Raw genomic sequence first — 14,818 nt, 5'->3', positions numbered from 1 at the left:
ATAGCTGTTGATAAAAATTTCTAATAATCCTTCCAATTTCAATGGTGTTGGTCGTGACCTCTGCTTTTTCATTCATAATTTTATTAATTTCGGTCCTTTCTCTTTGTTTTTGGATAAGTCTTGCCAGTGGTCTGTCAATTTTATTAATTCTCTCAAANGACAAGTTTTGCCAGTGGTCTATCAATTTTATGGATTCTCTCAAAGAACCAGCTTCTAGTCCTGTTGATCTGCTCTACTCTACTTCTGATTTCTAATTCATTGATTTCTGCTCTAATTTTGGTCAACTACTTCCTTGTGAGTGGATTAGGCCTGTCCCTCTGTTGCTGTTCCAGCTTCTTGAGGTGAGAATATAAAAACTGCATTTTAGATTTTTCTATTCTTTTGAGTGAGGCTTGGATGGCTATGTATTTCCCCCTTAGGACTGCCTTTGCAGTATCCCATAGGTTTTGGACCGTTGTGTATTCATTCTCGTTGGTCTCCATAAATTGTTTAATTTGTTCTTTTGATTTCCTGGTTATTGAGTCATTCTTGAGCAGGATGGTTCTTAGTCTCCAAGTGTTTGCGTTTCTTCCAAATTTTTCCTTGTGGTTGAGTTCCAATTTCAGAGCGTTGTGGTCTGAGAATATGCAGGGGATAATTTCAATCTTTTGGTATTGGCTGAGACCTGTTTTATGTTCCAGAACATGATCTATTCTTGAGAATGTTCCATGGACATTAGAATAGAATGAGTATTCTTTGGTTCTGGGGTNTCCAAAACATGATCTATTCTTGAGAATGTTCCATGGACATTAGAATAGAATGAGTATTCTTTGGTTCTGGGGTGTAGTGTTCTATATATATCTATGAGGTCCAACTCGTCGAGTATGGCATTCAAAGCCTTTGATTCTTTGCTTAGTTTTTGCCAGGGTGTTCTGTCTATTTCTGATAGTTGGGTGTTGAGGTTCCCTACTATTAATGTATTTTTATCTATATTTCTCTTTATTCTGGTTAAGAGTTGGCTTGTGTATCTTGCTGCTCCCCTGTTGGGGGCATATATATTAATAATTGTCATATCCACTTGTTGAATACTTCCTTTAAGAATAATATAGTGCCCTTCTGTATCTCTCTCTATGGCCTCTAGTTTAAAATCCAGTCTATCTGATATGAGAATTGCTACTCCAGCTTTCTTTTGAGGTCCATTTGCGTGGAAGATGGTACTCCATCCCCTTACTCTAAGTCTGAATGCATCTTTGGGTTCAAAATGAGTCTCTTGAAGACAGTAAATGGGTGGTTCATTTCTTTTTATCCAATCTGCAACCCTGTGGAGTCGTATGGGAGCATTCAAATCATTTACATTGATAGAGATTATTGAGAGATATGATTTTAATGATGCCATGTTGCCAGTAAAGTCTTTGTATCGGTTTTGGCTTTCTGTTCTGTATCACTCTTGGGGCCTTTTTAACCTTTATAGAACCCCCCTTAATATCTCCTGTAGGGCTGGTTTCGTGGTTACGAAATTGGTTAATGATTGGCGATTTTGGAACGTCTTTATTTCTCCATCAATTCTGAATGACAGCTTTGCTGGATAAAGGATCCTTGGCTGCATGTTTTTCTCTGAAAGAGCTTTAAAAATGCCCCCCCAACCCTTTCTCTCATTCCAGGTCTGTGTAGACAGGTCTGACGTAATTCTGATACCTTTGCCTTGGTACGTGAGAAATTTCTTTGCCCTGGCCGCTTTCAATACTGTATCCTTGGATCTAAAATTTGCGAATTGCACTATGACGTGACGTGGCGTAGGTTTGTCGTGGTTGAGCTTGGGAGGGGTCCTCTCTGCCTCCTAGACATGAATGTTTGTTTCCCTCGCTAGATTAGGGATGTTTTCAGCTACAATTTGTTCAAATATCCCTTCTAGATCTCTGTTTTTATCCACCCCCTCGGGGATGCCGATGATTCTGACATTGGAACGTTTCATTGAGTCAGTAATCTCCCGTAACCTACATTCGTGGGCGTGGATTTTTCTAAGTCCAGCTTCTATTTTCGTTTTTTCCTCTACTACCCCATCCTCCAATTCGCTAATACGTTCCTCTGCTTCGGTGACCCTGGCCATCAGAGCCTCTAGTTTTGCCTGCATTTGGTTCATAGAATTTTTATTTTCTGTCAGATTCGCTCTCATTTCCGTCCTTAGGGATTCTATATTCTCAGTAACATTTTCGTTAGTACTTTTTTCAAGTCTACTCATCATTTTGACCTCTGTTACTCTGAATTCCATTTCTGATAATTTGGTTACATCCATATCCATTATTTCTGTGGCAGAGGCCACAGACTCACTGACTTTTCTTTGCTGGGGGGGACCTCTCCTTCTCGTCATTCTGATGAGGAGATGTTGCAGGGTTGTCCAGAGCCCAGATTATTTACTGGGACCCAGGCCGTGTGCCCTTGTTTTATAGGGATCTAGGGATGTGGGCTTCTTCTTTAAGGATTTTATTTATTTATTTATGTGGCAGAGAGCCAACCAGTGAGAGAGGGAACACAAGCAAGGGAGTGCAATAGGAAGAAGCAGGCTCCCAGCAGAGGAGTCCGATGAGGGATTCCTTTCTGGAACACTGGGATCATGCCCTAAGCTGAAGACTGGCGCTCAATGACTGCGCCACCCAGGCGCCCTGGGTTGTGGGCTTCTTGATTTTTCAGCCTGCCTTCTGGGGGAGGGGCCTGCCGCGTGGATACTCAGGCAACCCCGTTTGGGTAGAGTCTCCGTGTCCCCTGTGAGGGGGGATGGGGATGGGCACACTGTGAGCCGGTATTTCCAGGCATTTGTTCTCTGGCGGCTTTCCCTGGCGGTTTGCTGTGCCTCTTCTGAGAGCCAGAGCAGCAGCGGCCAAATCTCAACCTCTGTCACAGAACAGAGGGATTGTGGACCGTTCTCCACTGATGTTCTGGCCACTTTAACTCTGTTACTGTTGGTGCTGCTCAACCCTGCAGGGTCCCGGGATGTGCGCCCCACAGCCGGCGCCCCAGCCCTCACTTCCAGGGCCAGCGCTTCTCTGTCCTTTGTGTTTCTAACCCCGCCAGCCGCCAGCTGCCCCTGTGCTCCCCGGAGTTCCCACTCTCAGTCTGGACCCAGTGAGCACACCGGGATTCCGGAGGTCCGTAAGATGTCTGGTAGCGCGTGCTCCCGGCTCACGGTCTCAGTCTGCTGTCTCGCAGGTGCCGTCAGCGGGTCTGCCCGCTCCCCCGTGCAGGTGGCTACTGCTTCCCGGCGCCCAAACGCGGCAGCTCCCTCCCCTTTCCGTTTATCTTCCGATATCTGTGCACGGTTTCACGGCTCCCCGCTTCATACCTCAATACTCAGCACTGGAGATGTTCGTTTGTAGAGATCCAGATGTATCTTCCTGAGTCTCAGGCTGATTCCGTGGATGTTCAGGCTGGTCTGGTACCTATCCAGCTCGACTCGGGACTGGCTGAAAAAGGGGTCCCCCACTCCTCCACCATCTTAACTCCTCCCACAATAAGTCTATGTGTATATGTATTTAAAGTAGTTTAAATTGATACACAATTTTGTGATTTTTTTTTCATGTATTATTTGGTACATATTTATGTTTCTATACATCATTTTGTTTACATTTTTTGTTTTTTTATTGAGATATAATTGACGTATAACATTATGCCAGTTTCAGGTGTACAAAATAATGATTTACTATCTGTATGTATTGCCAGATGATCACCAAGATAGGTCTAGTTAACATCTATCACCATACATAGTTAAGAGGTTTTTTTCTTTTAAACAATATCATTCTTTTATTTTTTAATTAATTTATTATTTTATTTTTTATTTTAATTTCAGTGTAGTTAACATATATTGTTATATTGGTTTCAGGTGTACAGTACAGTGATCCAACAGTTCTATTCATGATTCAGTGCTTGTCAAGATAAGTGTATCCTTAATCTCCTTCACCTGTTTCATCCCTCCCCCACCCACCTCCCCTCTGGTGACCATGGGATTGTTCTCTGTAGTTAAGAGTGTGTTTCTTGGTTTGTCTCTCTCTTTTTTTCCCCTTTACTTGTTTGTTTTGTTTCTTAAATTCCACATATGAGTGAAATCATATGGTATTTTTCTTTCTCTGACTTATTTTGCTTAGCATTATATTTCTGGCCCCATCCATGTTGCTGCAAATGGTAAGATTTCATTCTTTTTTATGACTGAGTAATATTGCATTGTATACGTACACTACCTCTTCTTTATCCATTCATCAATCAATGGACACCTGGGCTGCTTCCATAATTTGCTTTTGTAAATAATGCTGCAGTCAACATAGGGATGCATATATCTTTTTGAATCAGTGGTTTCATATTCTTTGGATAAATACCCGGTAGTGAAATTACTGGATCATATGGTAATTTTATTTTTAATATTTTGAGGAACCTCCCCATACTGTTTTCCACAGTGAGTGTACCAGTTTGCATTCCCACCAACAGTACACAAGGGTTCCCTTTTCTCCGTATCCTCGCCAATACTTGTTTCTTTTGTGTTTTATTTTAGCCATTCTGACTGGTGTGAGGTGGTATCTCATTGTGGTTTTGTTTTGCATTTCCGTGATGCCAAGTGATGTTGAACATCTTTTCATGTGTCTGTTGGCGATTGGTATGTCTTCTTTGGAGATATGTCTGTTCATGTCTTCTGCTCATTTTTTAATTGGATTATTGGAGTTTTTTGTACGTTGAGTTATAGAAATTGTTTATATATTTTGGATACTAACCCTTTATCAGATATGTCATTTGCAAATATCTTCTCCCATTCCGTAGGTCACCTTTTAGTTTCCGTTGCTCTGCAGAAGGTTGGGTTTTTTTTTGTTGTTGTTTTTTAAGATTTTACTTTTAAGTAATCTCTACACCCAATGCGGGGCTTGAACTTACCCTGAGATCAAGAGTTGAATGTTCATGGGATGCCTTGGTGGCTCAGTCAGTTAAGCATCTGCCTTTGGCTCAGACTCTGGGATCATGGGATTGAGTCCTCCATTGGGCTTCTTCTCTGCCTGCTGCTCCGCCTGGTTGTACTCTGTCTCTGACAAATAGATAAATAAAATCTTAAAAAAAAATTGCATGCTCATATGGAGGTTCCTCAAAAAGTTAAAAATAGAGGTACCTTACAACCCAGCAATTGCACTGCTAGGTATTTATCCAAAGGATACAAACATAGTGGTCCGAAGAGGCGTGTGCAGCCCAATGTTTATAGCTGCAATGTCCACAATAGCCAAACTATGGAAAAAGCCCAGATGTCCATCAACACGGAAATGGATAAAGAAGATATACACAGGGCACACACACGCACGCGTGCACAACACACACACACACACACACACTGCAATATTAGTCATCAAAAGGAATGAAATCTTGCCATTGGCAATGATGTGGATGGAACTAGAGTGTATTATGCTGAGTGAAGTAAGTCAGAGAAAGATGAATACAATATGATTTCACTCATGTGGAATTTAAAAAATAAAACAGATGAATGTAGGGGAAGGGAAGTAAAAATAAAAACAGGGAGATAAACCATAAGAGACTCTTTAACAATAGGAAACAAACAGGGTTGCTGGAGGGGAGGTGGGTTGGGGAATGGGGTAATTGAGTGATGGGCATTAAGGAGGGCACTTGATGTAATGGGTGTTATATGCAACTGCTGAATCACTAAATTCTACAGCTGAAACAAATAATACGCTATATGTTAACTAACTTGAATTTTAAAAAAGTTGCATGCTCCACTGACTGAGCTGGCCAGGTGCCCCTGTGATGTAGTCTGAACATAAGTTTCACCTGACCCTGTGGACAACTCTGAAAATAGGGTGGCCCTTCAGAGATTTTTCTTTTTTTTTTTTTTAAAGATTTTATTTATTTGACAGAGATAGAGACAGCCAGCGAGAGAGGGAACACAAGCAGGGGGAGTGGGAGAGGAAAAAGCAGGCTCATAGAGGAAGAGCCTGATGTGGGGCTCGATCCCACAACGCCAGGATCACACCCTGAGCCGAAGGCAGACGCTTAACCACTGTGCCACCCAGGCGCCCCCTTCAGAGATTTTTCTAGTTGAAATGAGGGGCTTGGCATTTATACCTGTGATGATCTATCACTGGGTTTAGTATGTGGAATGGCGTGTGCCAGGCACTTTCTCCAGTGGAGACAGTTCTTGAAAGCGGGCTCATAGTTGAGGGCTAATTGCCAGAAGCTAGTATTCCCAGCAGCTGGCAGGAATAAGTCTCACTTTATAAAGGCAGATCGGAGTAGCGCGTCACAAATCCAATAATACAGATGGAAGCTATTTCATGGTAATTCAGTGACTGTGAATTGGTACATATTATTTTCGCTTACTAAATTGCCTGTGACTTTGACACTTCCCTCATGTTTGTATGATTAGGCAGATTTTTCCCCCTCAAATTATAATTCTGCAAAGAAGGATCTACTGTGTAATTTACTCTATTAATTATCTCATGATATGGGGGTATTTTCTATTACTTTACCTCAACTGTTGCTACCTTTGAATTTCTTTTAGAAGTCCACAGGTGGAATTGATACAAAGATGCAGAGAAATCGAACACAGATTTAGTAGTTACTTCCGGAGCTGCTCCACTGGGTGTTGTAGGGCTGTTGTGATAACTAAATAAATGAAGGTGTTTAAAGCCCTTAGATCAGTTACTGGTGCATAGTGTTAGCTATTGTTGTAGATAAACATTCTAAAAATTTTCTTAAAGAAGAAATAGAGCAGTTCTAATGTTTTGCAAATGGCTTGGGTTGGAAATTTAATTTATCCTGAGATAGCATCATATGCAGGTTTTTTAATTTTTTAATTTTTATTTTTTAAAGATTTATTTATTTTAGAGAGCACGTGAGTGAGTGCACATGGGTGCGGTGGGGAGGGTCAGAGGGAGAGAAAGTCAGAGTCTCAAGCAGACTGCTCTGAGCATGGAGCCTGACATGTGGCTTGATTGATCCCACGACCTTGAGACCATGACCTGAGCTGAAACCAGGAGTCGGATGCTTAACCGACTGAGCCACCCAGGTGCCCCCATGTGCAGATCCTAAAAAGTGTTTGTTTTAAGTAAAGAGGATATGCTGTGATGGGCAGAATAATCCCCCCTCCCCTCCAACAAAGTTGTCCCCAGGCCTTGGGATTATTATGTTTGGTCACATGGCAAAGGAGAATTAAGGCTGCAGGTGGGATTAAGGTTGCTAATTAGCTGACTTTAAAATAGGGTGATTATCCAGGTGGGCTCAGTGTAATCCCAAGGATCCTTAGAAGTAGAAGGAGAAGAAGAGGGCAGTGCTGGAGTGCGGTGATGTCAGAAAGTTTCCACTGGCCACTGCACTTTGAAGATGGAAGGGAGTCATGAAGCCAAAGAATGTGTGTAACCTCTAGAAGCTGGAGAAGGCAAGGCAATGAATTTTCCTGTGGTCTCCAGAAGGGAACACAGCTGGGCAGCACCTTCATTTTATTTTTTTTTTTAAAGATTTTATCTATTTGAGAGAGAAAGAGAGAGCATGAGAGTGGGGTGAGGGGCAGAGGGAGAAGCAGACTCCCCACTGAGCAGGGAGCCTGATGCAGGGCTGGATCCTGGGACCCCAGGATCATGACCTGAGCCGAAGGCAGACGCTTAACTGACGGAGTCACCCAGGCACCCCTGCAATGCCTTGATTTTAGTCTAGTGAGACTGTCCTCAGGCTCTTGACCTCCAAAACTGTAAGATAGTAAATTTGTGGGGGCACCTGAGTGGCTCAGTTGGTTGAGTGTCTGCCTTCGGCTCAGGTCATAATCCCAGGGTCCTGGGGTCAAGCCCCACATCGGATTCCCTGTTCAGTGGGGAGCCTGCTTCTCCCTCTCCCTCAGTCCCTCCCCACTTCACTCATGTTCTTTCTCCATCGCTCTGCTCTCTCTCTCTCTCAAATAAATAAAAAATCTTTGAAAACATAAATTTATGTAGTTTGTATAGCAGCAATAGGAAACTGATATATCCTAGGTAATTGTGTGAGGTATTCTAAAAGTGTCCCGAGTGATGATAGTCAGACACTAACATTATAACTGTGTTTGAAGAGTCTGATTAAAATTGTTTCATGAATGTGGGAGTAAGGAAGCACTTTATCTAAATTAATTCATATCATGTGATTTAAAATGATTAACTGGGGGCACCTGGGTGGCACAGCGGTTAAGCGTCTGCCTTCGGCTCAGGGCGTGATCCCGGCATTATGGGATGGAGCCCCACATCAGGCTCCTCCGCTATGAGCCTGCTTCTTCCTCTCCCACTCCCCCTGCTTGTGTTCCCTCTCTTGCTGGCTGTCTCTATCTCTGTCGAATAAATAAATAAAATCTTAAAAAAAAAAATAAAATGATTAACTGATTTAATGAGATACTATCAGTAGACCTTTTATTAATATACATCTGTGTGCTTAAAAATTACATATTCATTACTGGATATTCTCATATCCATAAACTTGGAGATGCTGTAGATAAATCAATATATGCATTGTATTTTTATTTCCTCTCTGGTGATTGTCTTCATGATTCTTTGCCCTTTGTTACTGTTTTGTAATATGTTTTATATTATTATAAAACTGGCATTATCGTCTGCCTATATAGAGTGACTAAATTAAGTGTCCCTGCAGTATTTTAGGTTCCATTTATCCTATAGTAACAATGTTAATTTAAAATAGTTGAAACATATTTTTTCTAAGTTCTTACAGAGGTATCTACACTCAGTTTATTGATCCTAAATAGTGATTGAAATGCATTCGCACCTATCGAAAAGAGAGATTGGCAATGTGAATTCATCAGGGAACAGTTGACTTAGCAAAGTCAGAAAGAAGTCTGCCTTTGATTTTTTTTTTTTTTTTTTTTAGTATTTTTCTCCATTCCTCACATCTTCTTACCAATTCCAGCCCCCCAGATTCCACCTTCTAACCTGGAACTCTCCAGGAGTCTGACTCTATCATGCACATCTCTGAGGCTCATTATAAGAATTCGATCAGTGGGGCGCCTGGATGGCACAGCAGTTAAGCGTCTGCCTTCGGCTTAGGGCGTGATCCCGGCGTTATGGGATCGAGCCCCACATCAGGCTCCTCCGCTAGGAGCCTGCTTCTTCCTCTCCCACTCCCGCTGCTTGTGTTCCCTCTCTCGCTGGCTGTCTCTGTCTCTGTCGAATACATAAATAAAATCTTAAAAAAAAAAAAATTCTATCAGATTCATTTTTTTAAGATCTCTGTCTCTGTCGAATACATAAATGAAATCTTTAAAAAAAAATTCTATCAGATTCATTTTTTTTAAGGTCTCTGTCAAATACATAAATAAAATCTTTTAAAAAAAAGAATATCAGATTCATTTTTTTTAAGATCTCTGTCTCTGTCGAATACATAAATAAAATCTTAAAAAAAAAAAAGAATTCTATCAGATTCATTTTTTTAAGATCTCTGTCTCTGTCGAATACATAAATGAAATCTTTAAAAAAAAATTCTATCAGATTCATTTTTTTTAAGGTCTCTGTCAAATACATAAATAAAATCTTTTAAAAAAAAGAATATCAGATTCATTTTTTTTAAGATCTCTGTCTCTGTCGAATACATAAATAAAATCTTTTAAAAAAATGAATCTGATAGAATTCTTTTTTTTTAAAGATTTTATTTATGTATTCGACAGAGATAGAGACAGCCAGCGAGAGAGGGAACACAAGCAGGGGGAGTGGGAGAGGAAGAAGCAGGCTCATAGCAGAGGAGCGATGTGGGGCTAGATCCCATAACGCCGGGATCATGCCCTGAGCCGAAGGCAGACGCTTAACCGCTGTGCCACCCAGGCACCCCCATTTTTTTTCTTGTGTTTTAGAAGATTATAATTTTCCATGATGAAAGAAGCAGATTTTTTTTTTTTTTAGGTCTTGGATTATGTTGTTTTTAATATACTTATATCACAAGATTTTCTTATAGTTTCATTTAGTAATAGTGCTAATTAATCTTCTGGGCCATTCTTGAAGCCTTGGTGCTGTGTTTCTTTTAAGTGTCTATTAAGATAATACATGAGCATGATAAAATATAGTGGCTAAGGGCTTATGATGAAGAGCAGAAGTGTCCAGCTGTGGGTGTTTTTTTCACTGATTGGTTCTAGGTGTTTTCTTGGTTAAGGCTATTTAATTGAGGTCACGTGTACCTTTTTAGTTATGAGATGTTTTCTTCTAAGATTATCTTTGATAATTTTTACCCTTCCATTTTATCTGCTTTCTTTTTCTGCCACTCCTATTGGTTGGATATTGGATTTCCTAGATTGATCTTCCACATACCTTTTTTTCTTCTTTGCAATTTGTTTAAAAAATTGTGTTTGTCTTCTAAAATTTCCCATGTTCTGGATTCTTCTGATTACATCCACATGATGTCATTAACATCTGTTTCTGTCTCTACATTTCCTATAAATTGGTAGTTATATATAGGGTTTATCAGATTCAGGTTTGGTATCTCCTTTTTGGCACAAATACTCTAGGTAATGCATACTTAAGGAGGCACATGATTGTCTGGTTGTATCTCTTTTTGTGATGTTAGCCCCTCTTGATGAACATTGTTTATATCAATTATTTGGGGTTTTCAAATGATGAAATTCTAATTCTCTTTTATCATTCTTCTGATGGACAACTTATATCGTGGAAAATTTCCCTGCCTTCTAAATAATTGGGTGATTGAAAGGCAGGATAAATGTTAGATTTTTTTCCTTTTATTTGTCTTCATAAAAAAGAATTGACTCAGGAAACCAATGAATTTTTTTAAAAAATCTTTATAAAGTCATGGGTTTAAACATACTTGATCTATTTAATCCATTGCTGTTATCCTTATTGATGCTCAGACTGTCCCATATTTGGCCAGAAGGAACCCCTTCAGATTGCCTCCTGAGTACTTTTGATGTGACCCAATGGTTTTGTGCTTTTCTTACTGAGATGATAAGGAAGCTATCATGTGAAGGGTTCATCTTACACCTTTTGCCCCACATCACAATCAGCTATTTCTCCAAGGTTGTGCCTTTTTTTTAAGTGGCAGATAGTGTTTGGAGCACCCCAGTCTGACCTCTAGGCATGCTCATTGCTGTCGGGTCAGTTGTTTCTAGGCCATTTTTAGTTGACACAGCTATATTTGTTACATACATAATTCTTAGAGGTAGAAGAGGTTGAAAGAGAATATGTGCATTTTTTTTTTAGTACTTATTGTAAATGATTCAGACATACAGCAGAGAATAGTATAAGGAACACCTGTTACACTTGTTATGTCAGTTTAAGTTTGGTAACACTTTGCCTTATTTGCTTCATTTATATTTTTTGCCTAAGCATTTTATTTTTATTTTTTTAAAGATTTTATTTATACATTTAACAGAGAGCACGAGAGAGCACAAACAGGGGGAGTGGCAGAGGGAAAGGGAGAAGCAGGCTCCCCACTGAGCAGGGAGCCCACTGTGGGGCTCAATCCCAGAACCCAGCGATCATGACCTAAGCTAAAGGCAGATGCTTAACAAACTGAACCACCCAGGCGTCCTGCCTAAGCATTTTTAATAAAGTGATGTGCATAGTGGCATTTTGTCTCTGAATACTTCATGCATCCCCAAAAAGTAAATACATTTTCTTACAAAATAGTATGTACATTTTAAACTCAAATTTTGGGGACGCCTGGGTGGCTCTGTTGGTTGAGCGTCTGCCTTTGGCTCAGGTCATGATCCCAGGGTCCTGGAATTGAGTCCCACGTGGGACTCCTTGCTCAGCGGTGAGCCTGCTTCTCCCTCTGCCTGCAGTTCCCCCTGCTTGTGCTCTCTCTGACAAATAAATAAATAAAATCTTAAAACTCAAATTTTGATTCATATTGTGTTATTGGTGAATAGAGTTCTTTTATGGTAAACAGAGTTTATGTAAGCCACTAAATAAACCAGATTATTGAAAAACTTTGTCCTAATAACTTCTTGGTTTATAGTTTTTGTAGATTAGTCCTAAGGTGGAGTGTGTCCATTCTTTAAAATGGGTGATCACAGGGATGCCTGGGTGGTTCAGTCAGTTAAGCATCTGCCTTCTGCTTAGGTCATGATCTCAGGGTACTGGGATTGATCCCTGAGTTGGGCTCCCCGCTCAGCGGAGAGTCTGTTTCTCCCTCTCTCTCTGCCCCTCCCCCTGCTGGTACGCATACGTGCGCTATCTCTGTCTAAAATACAATATTTTTTAAAGATTTTATTTATTTGACAGAGAGAGCACGCATAAGCAGGGGGAGTGGCAGGCAGAGGGATAGGGAGAAGCAGACTCCCCGCTGAGCAAGGAGCCCTATGTGGGGCTTCGATCCCAGGATCCTGGGATCATGACCTGAGCTGAAGGCAGATGCTTAACCAATTGAGCCACCCAGGTGCCCCTAAATAACATTTATTGATTGTACTTTATTAGTGTTGTTTTGTTGCTGTTGTTATTCCAAGGTTTTTAATGTTTTTTCCCACAGCTTTTATTGAACTAATACTACATTGAGAATCAGAGTCAACACAAGCTATTTGGTAGCAAATCTCTGCGTGAAGTATGTACAACAGTGCTCTTCTTTGAGAAATTTTCAAATGAATCATGCTTTGGTCCTTCTACCAGAGCAAATAGAAAGGCATATGTGTGTTTAAATGTGGTGGTGATAGGATATGTTTTCATGTTCTGGGAGCTGATGAAAGAAATGGGTAAAGTTTACTACTTGTTGTCTAGAAGAACATTTAAACATTATGTTAGAACCAAAGTTGTTGTCTTTGACAGACACGTGATAGTATTCAGATGGAAAATTGTAAATAGTGTCATTTAAATAGGTAATACATTTAATTCAAGATGCTTTTTTTACCTTGTTTATCACTGGGATGTAGCCCTGCTTAAAATTGGTAACAGATTTTATTATAGGAATAATAGGCATTTGGTAATTTATAACTTCGGTATTTTAGGCCCCCGGTCACCTCTTCTGTATGTGTAGATGCAAAAAATTTGGTACTCAAGTGTATACTTCTTTGAGACTTTGGACAGATAGGGGTTGCTTCCTGAGAGAGAATTCTTGCTCTTGGAAGTTAGCGGTATTTCTGTAGCCCACAATTGTGCTGAAGGGGATGGCCCTCTATGTTGAAAGGTTGTTTTGATGATTCAATATATAATAATTATTATAATATAATATATATATAAAGCATTTAGACCTGTGCCTGACAGGAAGCAAGAACTTTTTAAATGTTTGCTGTACTTGTTGTGAATCAGAAAAAAAGTACTCAGAACACTTCATTTCCATCTTTTTTTTTTTTAACTGTGATGTATGAACCATCACTTTATAGGGTATGGTATTTATTTTTCTAATTATAACATGTAGTATTTGTTTCAGGGGTACGGGTCTGTGATTCATCAGTCTTACACAACACACAGTGATCCCCACAACACATACCCTCCCCAATGGCCATCACACAGCCACCCCATCACTCCCACCCCCTCCACTCCAGCAACCCTCAGTTTCTTTCCTGAGATTAAGTCTGTTATGGTTTGTCTCCCTCTCTGGTTTCTTCTTGTTTCATCTCTTCCTTTCTTCCTCTATGATCCTCTGCCTTGTTTCTCAAATTCCACATATCAGTGAGATCGCACAATAATTGTCTTTCTCTGATTGACTTATTTCACATAGCATAATACCCTCTAGTTCCATCCATGTCGTTGCAAATGGCAAGGTGTCAGTTTTTGGTGGCTGCATAATATTCCAGAGTGTGTGTGTGTGTGTGTGTGTGTGTGTGTGTGTATGTATGTATGTATATACCACATCTTCTTTATCCGTTCATCTGTCAGCGGATATCTGGACTCTTTCCATAGTTTGGCTATTGTGCACGTTGCCGCTATAAACATTGGGGTGCAGGTGCCCCTTCAGATCACTACATTTGTATGTTTGGGGTAAATACCCAGTAGTGCAATTGCTGGGTTGTAGGGTAGCTCTATTTTCAACTTTTTGAGGAACCTCCATATTGTTTTCCTGAGTGGCTACACCAGCTTGCAGTCCCACCAACAGTGTAGGAGGGTTTCCCTTTCTCTGCATCCTCGCCAACATCTGTGGTTTCCTGACTTGCTAATTTTAGCCATTCTGACTGGTATGAGGTGGTATCTCGTGTGGGTTTGATTTGTATTTCCCTGATGCCGAGTGACGTTGAGTACTTTTTCATGTGTCTGTTGGCCATTTGTTGTCTTCAGGGAAATGTCTGTTCATGCCTTCAGCCCAATTCTTGATTGGATTATTTGTTCTTTGGGTATTGAGTTTGATGTGTTCATTATACATTTTGGATACTAGCCCTTTATCTGATATGTCATTTGCAGATATCTTTTCCCATTCTGTCAGTTGTCTTTTGGTTTTGTTGACTATTTTTTTGGCTATGCAAAAGCTTTTTATCTTTATGAAGTCCCAATAGTTCATTTTTCCCTTTGTTTCCCTTGCCTTTGGCGATGTGTCTAGCAAGAAGTTGCTGCAGCCAAGGTCGAAGAGGTTGCTGCCTGTGTTCTCCTCAAGGATTTTGATGGATTGCTGTCTCACATTGGGGTCTTTCATCCATTTTGAGTCTATTTTTGTGTATGGTGTAAGGAAATGGTCCAGTTTCATTCTTCTGCATGTGGCTGTCCAATTTTCCCAACACCATTCGTTGAAGAGACTGTCTTTTTTCCATTAAATATTCTTTACTGTTTTGTCGAAGATTAGTTGACCACAGAGTTGAGTGTCCATTTCTGGATTCTCTATCCTGTTCCATTGATCTGTGTGTTTTTGTGCCAGTACCATACTGTCTTGATGATAACAGCTTTGTAATAGAGCTTGAAGTCCAGAA

At 40.4% G+C, this 14,818-nt stretch overlaps 1 protein-coding gene across 4 annotated transcripts in view; it reads left to right on the top strand.

Annotated features, from left to right (window-relative positions):
• Positions 1–14,818, top strand: part of TBCE (tubulin folding cofactor E) — an 82,244-nt gene that overhangs the window by 15,986 nt on the left and 51,440 nt on the right. The gene's annotated exons all lie outside the window — the stretch shown is intronic.

This window comes from Ailuropoda melanoleuca, chromosome 6 (assembly GCF_002007445.2).
Source record: "Ailuropoda melanoleuca isolate Jingjing chromosome 6, ASM200744v2, whole genome shotgun sequence".
In the NCBI taxonomy this organism is placed as follows: domain Eukaryota; kingdom Metazoa; phylum Chordata; class Mammalia; order Carnivora; family Ursidae; genus Ailuropoda; species Ailuropoda melanoleuca.
Note: the sequence above shows the minus strand (reverse complement) of the source record. Positions and strands in the feature narration are given on the sequence as shown.